Genomic DNA, 19,662 nt, shown 5'->3' with positions numbered 1-19,662 from the left:
CTTTTATCTGTTCTAGCATTTCTTTCACTCTGCCTGGAATTATAGGCAGTTGTGTGCTTGCTGTCTTTCACCAAGATGAGAGTTCCGTGGGGGCAGGGACCAGATAATAGTACTCAGCCCTGTGACTGTCCCCTTTGACCTGGAGCAATGCTATAAACACAGGAGCTGCTCAGGAAATAATCAATTGAGAGCACTTGGATGGAAAAGAGCACAGCTAGTGCTTACTGAGCGTAGTAAATGTCTCCTGAGTACTTGCTACGTGCCAGGACCCAGTCTACTTGCACTGTCTCACAGAGTCCTACCACAGGGTGTTACAGTAGGTTCTATCATCTGCCTTCTAGATGAGGAAACCAAGGCACTGGCAATTTAGGTAACATCATGCAACCAGGATGTGGGGGAGGCAGGATTTGAACTGAAGCCAATGGTTTAACCAGGCATTCACCTGCCTCTCAAGTGCAAACTCAGATCCGTCAGGTCAGAGACAAAGAAATATTAGCAAGAAAGGTGATCCATTCCTGAATGACTAGGAGGTGAGTGACATTAATCAGGGTCCTTAAGTGGCCAAGAAATGAACTACCTATTAAAACCTGTCTTTAATAAGAAAAATAAAGTTAGGAAATGGGTGCAATTAGTAAGTCATAATAAAAAACAGGTAAAGGGTCACTTAGAAAAATTAAATGCTAGGGAGATACATAAATCAGGGGGTCCTATGGCGTGCAAACCGAAAGGTCTGGCCAGAATTAGCTAATGAACTTGAGGGACCCTTGACGTCTACTTTCAGAAGTAAGAGTGAACCGCGGGGGCCGGCACAGAGGAGGAAAATGTGGGACCGGACTTGAAAAACAGGAAGAAAACCGATTCCAGCAATTTCCCCCCAGGGAAGCCATAAGTTCCGTTTGTAGGCAAGCCATAGAACAAATTTTATGATTAAAAATTTACGATAAATCTTATGAGTAGAAAATCCAGTAAGCGGCTGGAGGGCAACAGAGGCCTGAGCTATAAACTGAACTGGCAGGTTTACGCAGAAGTCATGCCGGGAAACCATAACGCTGTTTTATTCTAACTAATTTGTAATATTAGTGGGAAGAGGGTCCCCTGAAGATTTAGTGCTTTTTGATTTTTAGAAAAGCCTTTGATTCAGTGTCTCATGAAATCTGACTGGCAAAATTAATTTAAATTGGCATGGACAGGGACCGTCTCGGGATGGGGCTATAGTTCGGCTGAAAGGCTATAAACAGAGGTGTGATGAATGGGAATCACAAACTGGAGGGGCGAAGGGGCGGGCCTGGCCATCACTGGCCGGGTGAGTGGAGCAGAAGTGGGTACCCCATCACACTGATGGTCTCCCTGAAGATGAGGTTAATGACTGATCAATTAAATCTGCATGTATAATTTAACCAGGGTGACACAAACAGGGTTGGTGGAGGGAGGAGGCACTGAGAGACACAGAAAGGACAGAATTATTCCCAGGAAACAGTGTGTGTTAGGTAGCAGTTGCCTGAGACTGGAAGACCCAAGGTCCACCTGGCAGGAGAAATCTGAGTCTAGGGAAGTTTTTGGCAAGATCCTTAAGGGCTGAGGACACACATATTGGTCAAAGCTGGAAAGAGAAGTGCAAATTCACAGAAAAATCTGCCTTGAGCAATGGAGAAATTTATCTCACATGTAGAAATCAGAGACATGGGGTTAATTTCAGGCACAGAATGATCAGGGCTCTGACTTAGTTTCTATGCCACTTGCTGAGTCTGCCCTCCCCCATGGGTTGTGTTGTCCTCAGGCTGGCTTCACTCAAGATGGCAAGGGGTGAGTGATGGTTCCCAAAAAGATACATCCCTGTCCTGGGACCTGTGAATATGATCTTATTTGGGAAGAAGTTCTTTTCAGATGTAATGAAGTTAAGGATCTTGAGATGAGATCATCCTGGATGGGCCATGTGGGCCCTATATCCAATGACAACTGTCCTCATGATAGACAGAAGAGGAGAAGACATAAGCATAGAAGAGGAGATCATGTGATGGCAGAGACGGAGATTGGAGTCATGCAGCTGCAAGCTGGGCAGCACCTGGAGCCACCAGAAGCTGGAAGAGGCAAGAAGGGCTCCTCTCTAGAAACTTCGGAGACAACATAACCCCGCCAACACCTTGATTTCAGACTTCGGGCCTCAGAACTGTAAGAGAATAAATTTATCTTCTATTAGCCCACCAGCTCATGGTAAGATGCTACAGAAGTTTCAGAAAATGTATATGATGCCTGCCAGGAAGCTGTGTGCTTCCTCGTGCTCACGCTAGCATTGTGTGGCTCTCTGGTAAGAGTGAAGAATTTACTATCCCATAAGTCCCAAGCAAGCCTCTCATCACATATCATTGACTAACATTAGCCCAGCCTCACCCCCGTAGGCAAGGGGGTAGAGACTCTATCGCGTGGCTTCCACTCATCACCTGGGTGGAATGGGGCGGCAGCCTGTGGTACCTTGGAGGTCGTGGAGCCTCACAGCCTCTGACCCCTGTGAGGGAGAAGTGGGGTGGAGACAACCAGCCTCCATGGCAAACATGCAACCTGGGTGAGAAGGGATCCCTTCCTCTGTACCCAGGCACTGCTGAGATCCGGGGGCTGGTTGTTACTGAGGCCTCCCTGACTGATACAGAGGAAATCACTGTGATATCTGGAAGGACTGGCAGGATTTTGACAGGAAGACGTGAGAGACAGTCCAGGCCGGCAGAACTGCATGAATGAGAGACCCGGGGGCAGCCGGTTCTGGGAAAGGCATAGCTGTGAATGAGGAAAAAATTGCTGGAAAGAAGAGTGGGGCCCAGCCAGCGAGGGACCGTGGCTCTCTAGTACAGCTGGCATGTGAAGCAGACGGAACACAGGTGCTCAGACAAATTTAGAAGCCTGTTTGCCAAAGTCCAGGTAAGAGTGAACAGAACCTGACCCAAAGGCAACCGTGAAAAAATGATAGTAATAGAGATATTATTTATTAAGGCCGCATGACGCGCCACCGACTGAGATGCTTCTGTGGCTAGAGAAGGCCTTCACGGCAGGTGTTCACGGGAGGAAGCCCATGTGCTGGAGACTGTGAGCATCGACACTCTCCTGCTGTAGACGATCCCCAGCAGGAAATAAGAGGCTATTACCAGGGCAGAGGGCAGGAACGCGGGGCAGGAGTGAAGAGCTGTCGTCTCCTGCTGCCAAGCTCCCGACAGAATGTGCCCTGGAACAAGACAGAAAAGCTGATTTCTGACACCACCTCCCAAATTTGTGCATGCTTCTGAACAGAATGTCCAGAGGTTTCATTGGATACTCAGACAAGACCGGATCTTTTTTCTTTTTTTTAAAGATTTATTTTTTATTTATTCATGAGGCACACACACACACACACACACACACACACACACACACACACACGGGGAGAGAGAGGCAGAGGGAGAAGCAGGATCCCTGCAGGGAGCCCGATGCGGGACTCAATCCCAGGACCCCGGGATCATGACCTGAGCGGAAGGCAGACGCTCAACCACTGAGCCACCCAGGCGTCCCAAGATCGGATCTTAATTCTGGAAATATTAAGAACCATTTCTCTAAAGAACAACCAGATAAGGTAGAATGATTCATGCTAATAAGGAATGATGACAGATCCAAACACTAGTCGCTAATCACTAATGGTAGATTCTCATGCTGCACAGGAGTGGTTCCCAGGGTAAAGATTCTTGGGACGAACTTACCCGGCCTTGACACCCCACAGAGAGTCATCCTCTCTGACCGATTACATATAAGATGATGGGACCACAGCTAATAAGAAACATTACCAACTTTGGATCTTTTAATAAATAATCTGTAGGGCAGGATGAATACGTATCATCCCACTTCAAAGAAGCAGAGGCTGGGGCTCAAAGTGGTCACACAGCAGGGCAAGCTTCTAATCCGGCTTCTTTAACTGCAACGAGGTTCCTCTGTTGTCCCACAGGTGACAAAAGGCATTGGCGAGAAAGTAGTACTTGGCCATGGGACTTTATCCCTCCAATTCAGAGCATGTTCCTTTAAGACTTTCCCCATGGCCCTAAGCCTTTGCTTAAGTCCAGATCCCACATGGGGGCTGCTGTCAGAATGCTAAGGGGTAGAGTAGGAGGAAAGCATGGGGCCCCAGAAACCAAGTTCCAAAGAACACTACTTAGTAATAATGGCCACCCACTCACTAGGGAAAACAGGACAACAAATATCTCACCGAATCTCTAAAAGCATCTAATTACTGACTCGGCAGTCACTCCATAGAGCATTTTTGTCCGCTCTATGCCCTCTTATAAATGTGCAAGATAAAGTTCCCACATGTCCCAGAAACATGATCTTTCTAGGTAACTGCACCTCTGGGCACTCATGCTAGCAAACTGTGCCCCCCACCCTAAATCACACCACCCAGTCAGCTCAAATTAATTCTCCAATGTTGGTGTTCAGAGGACAGCCATACCCAGTGGGAGAGAAAGAACTCAGAACACCTGTACATGCCCACGAGGGCTTGCAATCTGGCTGTAGTGGCTGGTAAAGTCTGGCTCTGGAGCCAGGCTATGTGAGTATGAGTCCTGGCTCTGGGACTCCCAGGTTTTATGATCTTAGGCAAGATTCTTAACCTCCCTTGTGCCTTTGCTTACTCAACTGTAAAAAGCAGATTAATAACAGTACCTATCTCTTGGATGGTTTTGAGAATTAAATGAATATATATAAAGTGCTTAAAACTGGCCCATAGGAAGTATTCCATAAATGTTAGCTACTTGGATGATTAACAAGAGATTGTGTGAAAGATGCCCAGCACTAGAGCAGAGGCCCCTTGAGACTTGTTGGTTGGTTTTATTCCGTCAACATTTGGTGACCTCCTGCAATGAATTATCATTTCATTGCAGTTTTCCTGTGGCTCAGAGATGAGTGTCTTGTGTCGAGAAGTTTTAGATTTGCTTAAATTTCACTCCCAAAAGGAAGAGGGGGGCGGCCTCCTTTAGTTTGACTGTGCTCATTGAACAGAAGACAATAGCCAGCTGCTTCTCTATCTCCAAGAACTTATGGAGAGGAAACTCCCTTGGGCTGAGGGCAGGAATTGGATTAGCTATTGGTCAGGCATGCTTTAGAGTCTTCTCCCTGAGAGTCCCGAGGATGAGCATGGAGGCCGCCTACCTCCACTGGGGACAGCCAGTTATTTGGGGGGGGGGGGTCATTGTCCTTCCTACCTCTACCCATCCTTCTGAATCTTGCTTGGCCTATTTTCTTTCAGGACAGAAGAATCTCACTATTTTATTTGATCTTTATAATAGTTCTCATGAGGTAGATACTATTTTATCTCTATTCTAGAGTTAAACAGAAGCACAAAGAAGCTAAGTAACTTGCCCAAGGTCACACAACTATTAATTAGAAAAATCCGGCTGCAAACCCAGGTCTGTGCATCCAATTCCAGAACCCATGATCCGAACTATTGCTGATCAGTAGCCAAAGAATGTCTGTAATGCCCTTGGCGGCCTTCAGTGATCTGCTCCTGAGCAATCAGGACATGAGCTTCCTCATTTAGATCCCTAACTCTTGGCTGCTCTGATTCTGCCCTTTCGTGATTGCTATGATGTAGGAAGCCCCAGGAGAGCGGAGCTCCAAGGCTCCTGAGTTTTGTTAATGGGAGAAGAGATCAAAGGAGTTCCCAAAAAGGTTCCCCAGTTGGATGACCCAAAGATGGTGATGATGCCACGGAGGGGAGAATCAAATGCAGTAAGAAGAAGCCAGATGCAAGAAAAGCAAACTTCCTACAAATTCTGTTTGCTAAGACTGGCTAAGACTGGCTCTGCTGGCACCTTCCTTCGCAGGCAACCCTTCCCAGCCTCCCCAGGCTCCCAGCCCCCAGCCCCCAGCCCCTGACCAGGAGGCAGCATCACAATGGGCTGTTTTTAATCCTTGCTAGATCTCTTTTATTTTTTTCCCCCTTTGCTGGGCTTCCTGGGCTGTAATTTTTCCCTCTGTGTCATCCATCACAGACACAACGTCGCTTGTGCAAATTAAAATGCACCTCAGAATAATAAAAAAGGGGCCTTCTTCCCCCTCCTTTTCCTTCCCAGCAGCAACTTCTCAACACAAAACATTTGTCTCTGGGCAAGAGCAGGAGCATTAACCCTGCGTATGCCATCACCAGGCCCATACGGTCCTCACAGCCACGTACGGTCAGTGATCAGGGACAGAGAGCAGCTGGAGAAAAGCAGAGGCATGACTTCACTGTGAGCCAGGCACTGTTCATACATTGCCTCTTCTGTCCTCTCCACACCCTGATGGGGCAGGAACTATTAATGTCTTCATTTTGCAAATGTAGAAACCAAGGGTAGTTAAGTGACTTTCCCAGTCACTTGTGCCAGAGCTTGGATTTGACCACTGTCTGACTCCAAAGTCCACACCCTACTCTTGCTACTTAAAGTGTGGTCCATGGACCAGTAACATCATGAGCATCACCTGGGAGCTCATTGGAAATACAGAATCCTGGGCTCCAGCTCAGACCTACTGAATCAAATCTGCATTTTTAACAAGAGACCCAGGTGATTCTTGAGCATAGTCAAGTTTAAGAAGAGCTACTCTAAACCACCATGCTGTATTCTCTTCTGCTCCCCATTCCTACCACCTTGATGTCCTCAGCTTGGCAGTCCAGAAAAGAACCTTTTCTGAGAATGGATTGGGAACTCCAGTGGATTCATCTCCTTCTCCATGAAGCTGGACTCCAGGAGCATCTGACCAGGTATCACAAGTGTAACGGGTAAAATAAATATACTTGCACTTATTTACCTACAAACCTGCTTTATCTCTCCTTTAGCTTCTGGAGCCTGGATTTGTGCCTAATTTTGTTTTGTCTCTGCAGTTCAAGTACAGTGCCTGGCACCTAACCAAAAGGCTGACAGCCACAATATGCCTATATCTTAATGCTCACACACACACACACACACACACACACACACACACACACACAGAGTCACTCACTTATACTTTTTTCCTAATTATACAAGTTATAGTAGGACATTTGCTTCTGGGAAGATAGGCTAGGCTTACATTTCCCTATTACTTCCAACAGCAATTAGAAATTTTGGACATCATATATAAAAAGTATTCTGAAATGTGGAAGAATGAAGTAGACTGGTAAGGATGTTAAAACCCAAAGAATAACAGAGTGGTAAGTCTGGCGTGTTTTCTTTTTGCCTCATATCCCCCCAACTTGAAGCTAAAGCAGCTGGAAACTGGAAATACCAGTAGGCATGGATTTTAAAAAGCTCAAACAAAAGCCTGCTTTCTCTAGCCAAAGGATCAGGAAGGGAGCCTAGCAAGACAGAAATTTTGTAGACAGTAACTATTCTATTCTATCCAGATGCTGTCAAAAAACCCCTGAGGCCACACACCCCCCCTTCCAACAATGAGGACCAAGTGGGGAGCCTAGATGTCCATCCTTACCACGTTATGACAAGGTAAGGATGGACTCTAACTTCTCCACCAGGGCGCTATCAGAGGAGGCCATGTAGGGAGCTAGGGATTTCATCCCCTAGCTCTTGGTTGATAATGAGACCTCTCACTCCATAGTGTCAGTAGAGTCAAGGTGGAGAACAGTAGTGAGGCACTCCTACCCCTCCCAGCCAAAGAGGTATCAGTGGAGGACTGTTGGGACATCAAACTCTCATCCCCACGCAGAAGTGATAAAGAGCACCATCTTCTACCCACATCTGGCAGTATAAGGCAGCAGCATCCTCTCTTCCTCTGCCAGAAGGATGTGAGAAAAAAGTAACTAGAGAAGGCACAAACAAGATCCAGAGTCTTATAATGCCAACAATGTCCAGGTTTCAAAAAAAAGTTATACTTGGTGCCTCGGTGGCTCAGTTGTTTGAGCTCTCAATTTTGGCTCTGATCAAAATCTCAGAGTCCTGAGATTAAGCCCCACATTGGCTTCACATTCAGTGCAGAATCTGCTTGTCCCTCTCCCTCTGCTCCTCTTCCCACTTGCTGTCTTGCTCTCTCTCTCTCAAATATTTTTTTTTTAAATATTTTAAAATTTATCATACCAAGATCCAGGAAGATCTCAAAATAAATAGAAAAAGAAAGTCAATAGATGCCAGCACCAAAATGACAGAGATGTTAGAATTAACTGACAAAGATTTTAAAGGAGCCATTAGAAAAAAAAGGCTTAAGCAAGCAACAAATATGCTTGAAACAAATGAAAAAAAAAAAAAACAGTTGAAACAAGTCTTAGCTAAGAAATAAAAAGTTTCAATAAAGTAATAGTAAAAACAGCAAGGGAAAAAAAAGTAGACATTTTAGAACCAAAATGTACAATAACAGCAGTAGCAACAATGAACTATATTCAACAGATGGGAGGGGACATAGAATGAAGGGGACAAAGGAAAAAAACCAATAAACCTGAAGATAAAACCGTGAAAATCACCCAGTGTGAACAATAGGCTTAAAAAAGATGAACAGAGCCTCAAGGACTTTGGGGACAATAATGAAAGAGCTAGCATTTGCATCATCAGAGTTTTAGAAGGAGAGAAGAAGGGGAGGTAGAGGTAAAAAGTACTCAAAGAAATAATCACCAAAAGTTACCCCAATTTGGCAAAAGACATAAACCTACAGATTCAAAGTTGACCAAACCACAAATGGGATGAACCTAAAGAAATTCACATCAATAAAACAGTCAACTTCTGAAACCAAAAGACAAAGAAAAAACCTTGCAAGCAACAATAAAGGAATGCCCCTTATAAGGGAAAACCAGCTTGAATTGTCATTTAAGTAGATTTCTCATCAGAAACTATGGGGCCAGAGGAAATGGCACAATAATTTTCAAGTGCCCAAAGAAAAGAACTGTTGACCTAGAATCCTGTCTCCAGCAAAAATAAAAGGGGAAGTCAAGGCATTTGAAGATGAAGGAAAACTGAGATATCTTGAGGTTATTAGATCTAACCTAAAAGAATGACTAAGAAAAGTTCTCTAAGCAAAAGGAAAGAATAAAAGAAGGAATTCTGGAATACCAGGAAGAAAGAACACAGTACACAGAATTATGTGTAAACATCATAGACTTTGTTTCCCCTCTTGGATTTTCCAAATTCTGTTTGATAGTTGAAACAAAAGTTGTAACATGTTCTGATGTGGCTCTAAATGTGTGTAGAAAAATATTTAAGACAATTACATAAAAAATAGAGGAGGGTAAAGGAATAGAAAGGGAGGTAAGTTTTTATACTTCATTTGAACTGATAAAATGATGACACCAGTGAATTGTGTTATGTGTATATATAATGTAATAACTAGAGCAACCACTAACAAAATTATACCAAGAGATACATTTAAAAAAATCTACAAAGGAATAAAACCAAAATTCTAAAATATGTCAATAACCCAGAGGAGAGCAGGAAAAAGAGAACAGAGAAACACAACAAAGAGAGAAAACAAACAAAACACAACTTAAACCCTCAACATGTCAATAATAACATTAAATGTAAATGGCCCACAACACATTTAAAAGATGGAGAGAGGTTTTTTAATGACCTATCTTAGCTCAGGCTACTATAACAAAATGACATAAACTGGACAGCTTAAATCACAGAAATTTATTTCTCACAGTTCTGGAGGTTTTAAGTCCCAGATTAGGCTCCAGCATGGTCCAGTTCTAGTGAAGATCCTTTTCTGAGTACAGAGAGCTAACTTTTTATATTTTCACATGGTGGAAACAGAACTAGCTAGCTGTCTGGCTTCTCCTAAGGATGCTAATCAAATTCAAAAGGGCTCCATTCTATGACCTAATCACCTCCAAAGGCCCCACCTCCAAATACCAACATATTAGGTGCATCTGGGTGGTTTGGTTAAGTGTGCAGCTCTTGATCTCAGCTCAGGTCTTGATCTCAGGGTCCTGAGTTCAAGCCTCACATTGGGCTCCATGCTGGGCATGAAGCCTACTTAAACAAACAAACAAACAAACAAAAAGCCCAAAACAAAACAGACAAACAAAAAACAAATATCAGCACATTGGGATTAGTATTTCAACATATGAATTTGGGAAGGGACACAAACATTCATCCGTAACACCAGTTGAGTGTTACCTATAAGAAATTCACTTTATGTATAATATTATAGGAAGGTTGAAAGTAAAAGAGTGAAAAAGGTATGCCTCACAAATATTAATCTGAAGAAAACAGAAGTATCTATATTCATGTCAGATAAATTAGATTTCAGAGCAAAGAAAATTACCAGACAAAAAGCAGTACTTTGCAAAATGACAAATATCAACCCACAAGGAAGACATGGGAATCCTAAATGTATATAGACCAGACAACAGAGCTGCAAAATGCATAAAGCAAAATCTGACAAAAATGAGCAGAGGAATGGGGAAATTCATAATATGCTTGGGGACTTCAATACCCCTCTCTCAACAATTGATAGAACAACTAAACAGAAATCTAAACCCACAGAGTCTGATCAACATTTATAGAATACTTCACAAAGCAGAAAACACATTCTTCTCAAGTGCCCATGGAACATAAACCAAGACGGATCATCTTGGACCATAGAATAAATCTCAACAAATTGAAGGTATCTGACAAAAATGGAATCAGGCTAGAAATCAAAACAGAAACATAACAGAAAAATCTCCAACAATTTGGAAACTAAACAGTACACTTCCACATAATCTATGAATCAAAGAGGAAAGTTTCAAGAGAAATTTTTAAAAATAAATTGAACTAAATTAAAATGAAAATGCAGCATATTAAAATTTGTGATTTTGTACCTAAAGCCATGCCAAAAGGGAAATGCGTAGCATTAATGCTTATATTAGAAAAGAGGAAAAGTGTTAAATTAACCATCTAAGCTCCCACCTCAAGATCTCAGGAAAATAAGATCAAAATGAACCCAAAGCAAGTATAAAGAAGGAAATCAGAAAGATAAGAACAGAAATTAGTGATATGGAAAACAAAAAAATAAGCAATGGGAAAAAGAGCTAATTCTTCAAAAATATCAACAAAATTGACAAACATCTAGCAAGGCTGACAAAAAAAAAAAAAAAAGAAAAGAAAAAAGAAAGAGAGAGAGAGAGAAAAAAATGCATATTACCACTACAGGAATGAAACAAGGAATATCACTATAGATATTGCAGATATCAACAGAATAATAAGTGAATACGACAAACAACTCTATACACATAAATTTGACAATTTAGATGAAATGAACCTGTCCCTTAAAAAACACAAACCACCACAAATCACCCAACATGAAATAATTTGAATGCCTATATACCTTTTCTTCTCTTATTTTTTAATTGAAGTATAATTAACATACAATGTTACCTTAGTTTCAGGCGTACAATATAATAATTCAACAATTCTATACATTTCCTCAGTGTGCTTTTAATCCCCCGTATCTATTTCACCCATTCCCCGACCCACCTCCCTTCTGGCAATTGCCAGTTTGTTCTCTGTAGTTAAGCGTCTGTTGTTCTGTCTTTTTACTTTTGTTTCTTTGTTTTGTTTTTTAAATTCCACATACGAGTAAGGTCATATGGTTTTTGTCTTTTTCTGTCTGACTTATTTCACTTACCATTTTGCCCTCTAGGTCCATCCATATTGTTGCAAATGACAAAATTAAAAATAGAATTATCATATGATCCAGTAATTTCACTACTGGATTTTTACCCAAAGAAAACAAAAATGCTAGTTCAAAAGGATATATATATCCATATGTTTACTGCAGCATTATTTACAATAGCCAAGATTTGAACAGTCCTATAACTTTTGAGGAAATTGACGCTGTAACTTAAAAACTCCCAAAATAGAGCTCTCTAAGCCCAGATAGTTTCACCGGAGAATTCTACCAAATGTTTAAAGAAGAATTAGTACCAATTCTATAGTAATCAAAACTGTGGAGATGGCAGAGAGACACATACATCAATAGAAAAGAATAGAAAAACCCCAAAATAGAATCCCCACAAACATGCCCAACCTTAATTCCCCTTTGTTGTGATTTCTAACATATTCTATGCTCCAAGAATTAGGATATAGACATCTTTGGGAGGCCATTATTCTGTCTGCCACAAATATATCTAAAGAATCAAAGTTTTAAAATAAGACCAAGGAGGATGTAGGGCCACTTGACTATGAGATCTGTCACACCACTGATCGCCAGGGTTGATTTGGCTGATCTGGTTGGTTGTCCCCTTCCTCCCTCATGGCTCCATGTGCATCCCTCCTGAAGCATGCCTGGTTGAAAAAGACAGCATTACCTGATAGAGGAGGACCGGCTTAGGTCAAGGGCATATGAGTAGCTGTGCTCTCCTGCTAGAACCTGCAAATAGGCTCTCAAGGTCCATTTGTAGGAGAATATGAGGTAGTCAAGTTTCCAAAACTCTAGACACATCCAAATGAGGTGCTGCATGTGGCAGTCTGCCTTTCTTTAAAAATAAAAATAATTTAAAAATAAGACCAAGGAATATGAAGAGAAAACAAACGTAAGTTGTAAAAATGGAAAACATAAAATCTCCATGGAAAGATTAAACAGAAGATTAGATACAACAGAGGAGAAAAATACTAGTAAAATGAAAGACAGATTCAAAAATTTCCTAGAATTTAGCTCAAAAAGACAAAGATAGAAAATAGGAAAAGATGTTATAGAGGCACAGAGGGCAGAGTGAGAGGGTCTAAGATAAACCTGGCTCAGAATCAAAAAAGGAGAAAAAGGGAATGGGGAAGAAATGTTTGTAGAGATCATGCCTGAGGACTTCCTGAAGCTGTTGAAAGACATTAGTCCTACATCTTGGAGGTCCAACAAACTCTAAGTACAATAAATTAAAAGAAAGTCATACCAAATGCAGCACATGTAACATTGCAAAACATCAGAGAAAAAGAGATTCTTTTCAGAGGGCCAGCAAGAAGACAGATCGCTTACAGAAGAACAGCAACTGGGTGATGGTTCACTTACCAGTAGCAATAATGGAAGCTAGAAGACAGTGATGATACTATCTTCAAAATGTCAACTTAAAATCTATACCCAGTGAAACTATCTTTTCAGATATAAAGTTAAGTAATACATTTTCTCATGATTAATGACTGAGTTTACCTCCAGTAAATATTTTATTAAGTGCCTACTATAGGCTAAGCATGCTATATGAACCATCATGAGGTCAGCATCATAATTCCCATTTTGTGTATGGGAAAACTGAGGTTCAGAGAAACTAAGGGACTAGCCCAGATCCTTTTGATTTCAGAATCCATGTCCTTTACCCTATATCATGGAGACACATCTTAGATTGACAGTGGAATCTTCCAGGATCCTTCTATTTCAAGGTTGGATTCAGGATGGATATTCTGAAGACAAGACCTCACATTTGAGGAGAGGTAGCTTCAAACTCCCAGATCTCAAGAGTTTACCACTTCCATCCAGAAAATCTGGATAAGATTGTGAAAATAAGGGATCAGGGTTTAGGGAGGATGAGCTTTTTATACTCCTTTTTATACATGGTGATGTCCTGCGCAATGCCATGGAGGCAAGGTTGTGGGAAGAGCACACCTCTGACTTGCCCTGTTATACCCACCTGGACCTTACAGGCCTGATGCTCTCTAGTTTGGACAATCCTTCCATGATAGTTGTCATATTTACCCCTGCATTGTTGTCATAAAACCTAAGTGAGCAAACATCAAGGAGAGCACCTCCCAATATATACACCCCATCATGGTTATTCTCCTCCTCTCTGTTTGATGCTCATCTCCATTGGCAACATTTGATGCCATGTTCCATAACTGGGGCTAAGAATTCTGTGACAAAAATACCAGAATGGTATGACCATCATGGTCTTACCTAGCCAACATTCTCTCAGTCCCCAGTGGGAGAATAGTCAAGGAAGACATCATAAAGAAGCAAACATGTAGCTTTTCTGTGGGTGGAAAGGAAAAGGAGGTAGGGGGAGAGACGGGAAGAGAAATGGAAATCACCATTATTCTTAATCATTACATGGCGCATTAGAATAATACGATTATTCAGTGGCATTCTAATTAGGCTTAATGAAGAGTAATGGGTGTGAGAGAAGGCCTGGAACATATATAGTTTTACATGGTATATGTGCTACTTCCTCACACCCCCCAGCAGGAAAGTATAAGGACCCCACATCAGGACCCCAAGGCTCAGAGGCTAGAGCAAGATGCAACCTGGGCCAGCTGGTGTCCAACCATAACCTCTAATGGGTGTGGTTGACAGGACTGGTATCCAGGGAGCCATGCTTACTCAGTTTGTCAAAGAATAGACAGCCCTTGGCAGGTGAGGGGTGGGGACTAGTAGAAAGACATTTTGTGAGCTGTGAGTAGTATGGACTCTTGCTGTGGCATGCAGAGAGATAGGTGGTACAGGTGTGATATTGTGTGAGTTTGATCCTTTCCCCTTACTGGGTGTATATACCTACATATAAAAGGTATCAGGATACGTATGAGTTAGGAATGGAGCAAGGGTCAGATTTAGTGGGTAAATGCCTTAGGAGGTTTAAAGATCCCCAAATAACTGGCTACAGAGAAGATAGAAGGGGAAACTACCCAGCCCTCCCTTTGCTGTCTGAGGTAGGGCTGGTCTGCCTCCATGATGATGAACTCACCATGGACTTTGTAGTTTTTGAGGCCATGTCTCCCAAAAGCTGTTCAGCTGGATTCCTATTTACTAGGAATCCCTCCCTCCCTACCTCCCTCCGTTCTTCCCTTCCTTCCTTCCTTCCTTCCTTCCTTCCTTCCTTCCTTCCTTCCTTCCTTCCTTCCTTCCTTCCTTCCTTCTGTTTTGGATGAAAAGGGGACTGTTCAGACTGAGGGCAACATAGGCCATGATCCAGACCAAAACGAGGACAGAAGGGTAGAATGTAGTTTAGATTAGGTCCTTTGAGCCCTGCGGGCTGCATGGGTATGCCAGTTGGGACAGCCTAAATTATGTCTGTTAAAAAAAAATTCAAGAGCTTCTTAAAACAAAGGCTTAGTCTCATTTATCTTACATGTTATTCACAGGTCAGCTGGGGGCTCTACTCAGTGTTGTTGTCACTCCAGGACCCCGCTTGATAGAGAAGCTGCCGTCTGGATTATTACAGGTTGTCAAAGCAGAGGGAAAGAGAACTCTGGCAATTAAATGCTTCAGCCTAAAAGTGACACATGGTAATTCTGTTCATAACTCATTGACCAGAATGATCACATGGTCCCTACTGAACCACAAGGAGGTCAGGGAGTGTAAACCTACTGTGTGCCAAGAAGGTGGGGAGTTAGAAATATTTGGTGAACAGCATGAATGAGTTTAAGACGCCCATAGTCCCAAGCCCATTGTCCATGCAGTTTCCCAGACCTGTGACCGTCAGCTACTCAGTCTTCAAATATTTGCTGAGAGCCTATTCTCAGTCCATAACTGAGCTAGGTTCTGGGGATACAAAGGTGAAAAAGTATGGCCTCTGGCTCAAAGACTGTAAGGATTTATGTGGCAGGTAGACAGGTAAGCAAACAATGGGGACCCAGTATAGTAAGTGCTGTGATAAGTAAATGCAGGTGCTATGGGAACATAAGATCCAGATTGAGAAGTCTGGGCTGGCTTCTTCAAGGAGATGATGCTTGAGTGGATCCTGAGGATTAAGGAGTAGTGAAGCAGAAGAAGAAAGGGAAGGGCATTTCAAGCAGTGGGAATGGTATATGCAAAGGCCCAGAAGCAAGATGCTTTCGGGAAAGACTAAAATATAGCTGGCACATAGGGTATGGAATACAATTGTAAGAGATGAGACTGGAGAGGAAGGCAGAGGCCAGGTCATGAAAGGCATTTCCTGCCTTCCTGAAGACTGTGGCCTTCACCCTGTGCACACAAGAAAGAAGACCTCAGACGATGAGCTGCATTTTGGACAACTGTTTGGCTGCTGTGTGAAAAAAAAATCACTTAGCTGGGATAAGACTGGAGTCAGGAAGAACGGTTGGGAGATGGTGGCAGAAAGTATGTCCAGTAAGAGATGTTGGTGCCCTGGCCCAGGCAGCAGCAAATGGGGATGGATGGCAACAGACAGAAGTGTGTAGCTTGAAGCTGCCTATCAAGCACATAGGACTGATTGATTGACCAGTTGGACAGGGTACATCCGTGGTGAAAGAGAGGCCAGAAGTTGTGTCCTGGTCTTCTTTCTGTGCAAGTCTGCTCTGTGTTGTCTCCTTTAACTGTTTTCTAGAACAAGGCAGGGCATAAAACTATTATTCAATCTGTTGGTACTTCCTGTTTTGGTGGTGCACTACAGAGGATCCAACATGAAGGAGTCTGGCCCACAGCTGGAGTGTCTCACAGTCTCGTGGTAGGTTCCTCACCCAGTCATCTGCGGAGGGATAGGACTGGCTGGAGGTAGGAGTGGGGTGGGGGTTTCTATACTCCCCTTGCACAGGTGCTGTCCAACTTCATTCCAGCTCCACCCTCACAAAGTTCACCAAACCCATATCCCACTTTATTACTATTTCCTTAATATCTTTATTGAAACCACTCACTTATTTAGCCTATGTATCTACTGTAGCTTCCTCCTAAGCAAAGTATCTGTAGAGCATATGTTGGGACATACTAGTGACATTTTATGCAATACACACAGAAATAAAGGAAAACAAAAGAAATTTAAAAATAAAATCTTTTAAATGCCCAAGTGCCACCAGAAGACATCCTGCAACCACACTCTGAGAAACCCTGTCCTATAAGGAAGGACTTAGATAAGTCTAAAATTGTGATTTTTTTTTCAGGCTATCTCCCTAGGTGGCCAAATGACCTCTCTTTAGCATTTTTATATTCAAGTCCTTTTGACAAATATGCAATCCCTGACCTCGACTCTTGCTCAGGTTCTTTCCAGATGCTCAAGCTTTAGACATTCAACAATACACATGTTAAGGGCTTCCTGTGGGCAAAGCCCACTCCATAAGCCCATAGAGGGCACCAGTGGCTACTTCCTTGCTGACTTGTTAAATACTACCAGGCAGTGTCTGGTCAAGGGCAGTTCTGAGGTTTTGTGCACTGCTGGCTTACCTGGCCCCATTCTGAGACGGGAGCCATCATTCAGGTCACAGGGATACCCGTGCTTGGGCGTGGGCATGGAGGAATTCACTTGCTGTGAAATGCCAGGAATCACTGACGTTTACATCTTCTCAGGGGTCCTCGAAGTTCTGTTCTCCAAGAGCTCCCCGATTGCTGGACGGGTGCCTTTATTTCTCAGGAGACAGGCAGTGAAGCTCAGCCAGTTTCTTCCCTGTTTTTTCTATTAAAAGCCTCTTTAGTCAGGAGGCAGCTTCACTGGCAACTTGACCTGTGTGTTTTGCAGTCACTCTCTGACCCTAGATTCAAGATTCTAACAACAGATCATTAAGGTCATTGATTGCAAGCACCAGGCACTGACTCTGGAGAAAAGAGGATTTTATGAGAGCAACACTGGAGAATTTGCAGAACTAGGGGGGGCAGATGGACAATATGACTTCAGGTAGGGCAGGAACCTGAGCAGGTAGTTGGAAACCACAGCAGGATCCGTGGGGGCTGCTGTCATGTGACCCCATCTCAGAGTTTGATTGACTGAGCTCAGATCCTGGCCGCACCCCTTATGGGGGGGAGGACAGGATAGGATGATTGACAGGTCTCCGGAAAGGGAAGGAAAGAGTGGGGTGCCGTTGTCATAAAAAGAAGAAAGAAGGCTAAGTTTGAGAAAACCCAGATATCTACTTCTGAGATGCACAAGGAATAACAGAATGAGAGAACTGGAAGGTAACTTAGGGTTCCTTTACTCAACCCAACAAGTTGGAGATTAGGAAATCAAGACCCAGAGAGGTGAAATAATTGTCTGGGGTCCCTGGCTCTTCCACAGCAAAGCTGGGCCCCAAATCCAGCCAAGTTCCCTGACTCTCAGTACAGGGTTTCTTCTACTTCACACTCTGTGGACAAAGAAAGAAAATGTGTGGCGGTTAAGTCTCTGGGATCTTCTCATCACTCCCAGCAGGTGTGTTTCCATTTGCTTATTCTTAGAACATCTTTACTTTAAGTTTAGTGCTCCCTAAAAGAGGACAGAACAAAAGCCCCACAACATAAATGGAAGCAACACCATCTAGTTGACCCCAGGCATGAAAGGGTCCAGTAGGGTCACATGAGACCGCTCCTGCCCCAGCAAGGGGACATTGAGGACAGATGGCTCAGGTTGACTTCCCTCCTTCTCACTAACCCCAGGACACCCGTCTCCCCGCAGTTCCAGAAGACACCCCAAGGAAGATGAATTGGGCTGTTGACTCGGAGCAGAAGGAGACCGAGAGCCTATGCCTCTTCCAAAAGCAAGGCACTGCCTGGTGCCCGCGTCTTGGAATGTGCTGGCTTCATCGCTCTGACAGCATGAAGGATGTTTGGTTTTGTTCCCAGTGCTGTTATCATTTATCATCCTTTTGTAAAAGCTGGCACCCTCCACCTGCCCCGTCTTCCTTCTCGCTGTCTCCCAATCCCCACCTCCAACCCAACCTCCCCATTCTGCCCATACCCCCTGCCACTGAGGGGAGCCCTCTCATACTTTACCGCCAAGAGAGTGCTCCTGCATCGGTTTCCAGAAGCCCAAGAGATGCCCCAATTGAATTCAACTGAAACATTTGCTGAGCAGTTCCTGCGGGCAAACTAATGTGCTTTGGATGGTAAAAGCCAAGTCCCTGACTTCAGGCACCTTGCATTCCAGTAAGGAAATAACCATGAAGAACCCCCACAACACGGGGGTGTGCAGGGAGCAGGGGAGAAGAACCACACATTTGAAGAGCCTTTTAGATAGCGGAGGCAGCTGGGTGGAGGACGGTGACAGAATGGGGAAGTCTTCTGGAAAAGATGGCTGAGAACACAAAGGGGATGAAGTCACAGCTAGAAGAGGAGCTGTCTTGGCTGAGCTGGTTTGAAGGTGGGGGGAGCAGGGGCTACCGGAAGGAGTGAGGTTGAGGAGTCAAGAGACAGGACATGGTCAATGGTGCAAAGGCCCCATAGGGTCTGCTGAGGCAGGGCCCAGTCAGGCTGGCTACAACAACTTATTTCAAGAAATAAGAAGGCATCTTATTTCAAGAGCAAAGGAAAGGAAGACACTGGTATGTGACCGTGGGGGGACACTTGGTGACAGAAGGGAGCTGTATTAGCTCCATCTTCATAGTGAATTGGGAGGTGACCTCACCTGCTGAAGAACAGGATTGGTCTGAGACCTTAGCATGCTGGAGGTTGGGATATCCACTGAGGATAAAATAGAAATACAGGTGAAAATATTAAAAAAAAAGAGTCTGAGGGATAAAAGAGCCGTTTAAGGGGCGCCTGGGTGGCTCAGTTGGTTAAGTGTCTGCCTTCTGCTCAGGTCATGATCCCGAGGTCCTGGGATCAAGCTCCCTGCTCAGTGCAAAGTCTGCTTCTCCCTCTCCCTCTGCCCCTCCCCTTGCTCGTGCCCTCTCTCTCTCTCTGAAATAAATAAGTAAAATGTGAAAGAGAGAGAGCTGTTTAACATGAAGGCTGTTGCAGAGACTCATTCTCACCCCCCGGCCCTTTGCACATGCTGCGTCCCCTACTAGGAGCATGCTGCCACCCACTCTTTATATGGTTAGCATCGTCTCATCTTTCAGATGGCGGCTTTGATGTTGTTTCTTCAGAGCAGCCCTCCGCATCCCATTATTCTCCATC

The 19,662-nt window shown here is 43.7% G+C and overlaps 2 long non-coding RNA genes across 6 annotated transcripts; one reads left to right on the top strand and one right to left on the bottom strand.

Moving 5' to 3' along the window:
• Positions 1-2,953: 2,953 nt before the first annotated feature.
• LOC144320940 (uncharacterized) lies at positions 2,954-13,837 on the bottom strand. Its single transcript, XR_013386556.1, has 2 exons — positions 13,562-13,837; positions 2,954-3,211 (listed from the first exon to the last, which is right to left on the bottom strand). It is a non-coding gene; the product is annotated as an uncharacterized LOC144320940 (long non-coding RNA).
• LOC144320941 (uncharacterized) lies at positions 13,783-19,451 on the top strand. Of its 5 annotated transcripts, none has more exons than XR_013386558.1 (5): positions 13,783-13,923; positions 15,006-15,149; positions 16,256-16,309; positions 17,888-17,977; positions 18,202-19,451. It is a non-coding gene; the product is annotated as an uncharacterized LOC144320941 (long non-coding RNA). The 5 variants fall into 5 exon arrangements; XR_013386557.1 differs by having other exon boundaries at positions 17,846-17,977; XR_013386559.1 differs by lacking the exon at positions 16,256-16,309 and having other exon boundaries at positions 18,202-19,450.
• The last annotated feature ends 211 nt before the right edge of the window (positions 19,452-19,662 follow it).

This window comes from Canis aureus, chromosome 9 (genome assembly GCF_053574225.1).
Source record: "Canis aureus isolate CA01 chromosome 9, VMU_Caureus_v.1.0, whole genome shotgun sequence".
Classification (NCBI taxonomy): Eukaryota; Metazoa; Chordata; class Mammalia; order Carnivora; family Canidae; genus Canis; species Canis aureus.
This window is presented reverse-complemented; position numbering and strand designations above follow the sequence as displayed.